At 42.8% G+C, this 3,823-nt stretch overlaps 1 long non-coding RNA gene across 1 annotated transcript; it reads left to right on the top strand.

Annotated features, from left to right (window-relative positions):
* Window positions 1-844: 844 nt before the first annotated feature.
* LOC133393415 (uncharacterized) lies at window positions 845-1,975 on the top strand. The gene is made up of 2 exons (XR_009766147.1): window positions 845-1,166; window positions 1,275-1,975. It is a non-coding gene; the product is annotated as an uncharacterized LOC133393415 (long non-coding RNA).
* Window positions 1,976-3,823: the final 1,848 nt, after the last annotated feature.

Raw genomic sequence — 3,823 nt, 5'->3', positions numbered from 1 at the left:
TTAATTTAATAGTTAGACTAGACTTAAGAACATTCACAGGGATCTCTGTTATCCATTGAACGAGAAATAAACAATCACAACAATCATTTCTATCGTTTGATGTTTTGGTATTTTTCCTCCAGGAACTCCAGCAATCTATATTAAAATGAGAAACTAGAGCTTCAATAATTTCAGGACAGTACCCAAATGTTCAGAGCCGATCGTTTAAGGAATTGAAGACATGAACTCTATTATTTCCACATGATCTGAGAACTTTCGGCGTAAGTTTGTGGGCCTTTGTGGTACTTTTTTTTAAATCTTATGGTTCAATAGCTTGGTAAGTTATTACTTCTTTGGAGAGTATTTTCAAAAATCTTGGAGATGTGAACTTGAAGGCTTGATCTCAAGTCATTCCTTCAAGATTTACAGCTATGGCAAACGTATCCATATCGTATTCCAAAGATGTAAGATCGATTGGTCAAGTAGTTGTTAAACAAATATCAAAACTCATAAATCAAATCACACAACGGAGCGGTATGACTTCGCTACCAGATGCAAATTAATCCCACGCTCACAGTACAGTACCGTGCACCATGCCGTTCTTAACCCAATAAAACCAACAATCAAACCCAATTTGGCACTCAATAAACTGGAAATTTATTGAGGAAATTTTTTGGACTCAATCGCTCGGTCCGCAACCAGCAAGCGACCATCCCGCTCCCAGTTAGATCAAATATTGACAAATCTAACCAAACCAAACCGTTCACCCATCTCTACACACACGCTTGGGGGAGAAGCCAATTGACTTCAAGCCGATCAATTAATCGATGTGCTTGCTGGAAAAAGAAGGAGGATGGTAGACGTTGATTAGCGCGCGCCTCTTCCCAGAGTCCAAAGTCACACATGGCAGCCGCGATGCCGCGTTGGGTGCATCGAATCGGTGTTTACTGTACCCGCGGGGTAGAGGGCTGAGGCTTTGATTACGAGCCATTATTGTCGCATCAGCGAGCTGCGACGCTGTGTTTTTGTGACGCGAAACGTATTCGTTCGCGGGGAGTTTTGTGGCATATTTTGGCCAGGGGTCGTGTTTTTGTTGCCTAAAAATAGCTTTTTTGAAGTGATTAAAAGAAGAAAAACAACCATTAAAGGCTAAGGAGCAGGAGGTGAAGGCAGACAAAAACAGATAAGTAATAAATGGTATATTTTATAACAACCATTTTTTAGCTCCTGTCTCTATTTATATCGCTTCTCCTCTCAACCTCTCTCTCCTCTCTCGATCATGATACCAAATAAAGCACCAGGCGCCCGGTGCTTTGTTGTGAGCGGAGGCACTACACAAGGGGTGTCCAATCGACGTTTCGAACCCGGATTTTGCTTCGACTTCAACCGGATCCGGTTCCAATGACGTGCTGGCGGCAGGCGGTAGTCCTTGGCGCTGCCCGGGTGAAGTTGTTGTTGACAGCCGTGGAATCTTTCCGCGTTCCGGGCCGGGTTTGTTTGATTGTTGGCTCCGAAGTCATCCACAGAGTAGATTGTGAATTTTAGATGGTCTAAAATTAGTCCTCAAAATGGCAAAAAATGGATGTTTGACAAAATTCTAAACGGCAGACAAATGATTCCAGCTCATTTTTCGATTTGAGGCTTAATTATTAAGAACATAGACGAATGAATTAACGTTTAGCCAGAACTTAACCATCTTCAGCGTCTTCCAATTCGAGCTGCGGTTGGTTTTAGTACACTGGAACTCTCCAAGGTAAACCACTGATACGGATGTAAAGTTTAAAAGGTCTGCTTTAAATTGATGAGCCCGGTTTTAGTTCTTCCCGGTGTGCTCACGTTACGAGCCCAGTGCCATTCATGGTAAAGAGCGATTCTCGTGATGACGCTTTAAGACGGTGAGAAATCTTCAAATCGAATGCAAATGGAATGCAAAACCGATAGTAAAATATTCACAAGGGTTATTTAAATATGAATAAAAGTGACAAATAAATAGGGATTTAGGGATTCCTTTTTATTCATATGATCCTTATAATGGAGGCTCTATAATAAGAGATGTATAATGCTCATGTAAGTTAAAGAGAGTTTAATTGGTGGTTTCAGAAATTTAAGATCATGGGTAAATAAAAGCATTTAAATAACATAAAATGATGTTTTTCCACAAACGGTACGTAAAAATTGTAATTATTGCTGTTTATATATTACTCTATGAATGTTTTTCGAAAAAAAACGTACCATAATAACATGAACATAATTTTGAAAGTGTCAGTGTCTAGATCATTCAAATAGTGACGTCATATCATTTTCTTAAATCTGCATATGATTGCAACCAATTCAATCTTGAGTGTTATTAGTGATATTCAGGCAGAGTCTGCATGAGAAATATTATTCGTTGGTTCCTCTAAATATCATCAGAAATCACAAGAATGCGTGTTTACTCTTTGTCAAAGTTTTGTCGTAAAAATAACAACTCTCAAATTCACTGTAAAGCGCTTCTCATGATGATGATTTTTAAATAAATTCGAATTCATGCAATTACTCACCTCATCATCGATGACATTAGTGACATTCAAATTTGCATCTTAAGGGGTTTCTTCTTGACAAGCGCCCCCAAATGACCGTCTTTGATGACCGCCAGAATCAGTCACAAATGTTCAACAGCATATAGCCATCGTACGAACTAGTGATGGGTAAAGTTGGCAAAAATCCGGAGTCGACTCCGATCCGACTCCGATAAATTCGGAATCGACTCCGGAAGGTAGGTCCGCGCTGCAATATCCGGAGTCGTTCGGAATCGTCCGGAGTCGTACGGAGTCGCCCGGAGTCGCCCGGAGTCGGAGTCATCCGGAGTCATCCGAAGTCGTTCGGAGTCGTTCGGAGTCGTCCGGAGTCGTTCGGAGTCGTCCGGAGTCGTCCGGAGTCGCCCGGAGTCGGAGTCGTCCGGAGTCGTTCGGAGTCGTTCGGAATCTTTCGGAGTCGTCGGAGTCGTCGGAGTCGTCGGAGTCGTTCGGAGTCGTCCGGAGTCGTCCGGAGTCGCCCGGAGTCGGAGTCGCCCGGAGTCGTTCGGAGTCGGAGTCGTTCGGAGTCGTTCGGAGTCGTCCGGAGTCGTCCGGAGTCCCCGGAGTCGCCCGGAGTCGGAGTCGTTCGGAGTCGTTCGGAGTCGTTCGGAGTCGTCCGGAGTTGTCCGTAGTCGTTCGGAGTCGGAGTCGTTCGGAGTCGTTCGGAGTCGTTCGGAGTCGTTCGGAGTCGTCGACTCCGGACGACTCCGGTCGACTCCGACTCCGGGCGGATCTAGTGGTTCCATTTTGCCGGAGTCGGAATCGAACTAACAATAGTCGGAGTCGGATCGGAGCCGTGGGTGCGCTCCATACAGCACATCACTAGTACGAACGCGATCGTTTCCTATAAGCCGACCTAACCAATTCATATGACACTCAGAGTTTACAATTTTAGCTTAAATGTCAGTCTACGACGTGTTGTAAGAAGAACGATATATGAGAGAAAATCGGTTAGCACTGTTTTGTACACCTAATATTATTAATTGGTAATTAGAAATAAGCAACATTTCGTGAAGATCGTTAATCATATTAAAATAATTGTTTATTTTTCCAATATACTATTTTAAAACCCTGCCGCAAATGATTTGAACAAAATTATACATTAAAAAACTAAATAAAGCCAGGAAATGAACAACCCTTCACAACCGAACGAGCTTGAAGCTTCAACGAACCGAGTTCAAGCGCTTCTCGTTACACAGCATTGAGCAACGCATTTTAATGACCGGTAGGAAAAAAGTGTAGATTCATTTAATAATAGAAACATAAAATTGAATATACTCGCCGACCAT

Source organism: Anopheles gambiae, chromosome 3 (genome assembly GCF_943734735.2).
Source record: "Anopheles gambiae chromosome 3, idAnoGambNW_F1_1, whole genome shotgun sequence".
Classification (NCBI taxonomy): domain Eukaryota; kingdom Metazoa; phylum Arthropoda; class Insecta; order Diptera; family Culicidae; genus Anopheles; species Anopheles gambiae.
The sequence above is the reverse complement of the archived record's forward strand: the minus strand, read 5'-3'. Positions and strand labels throughout refer to the sequence as shown.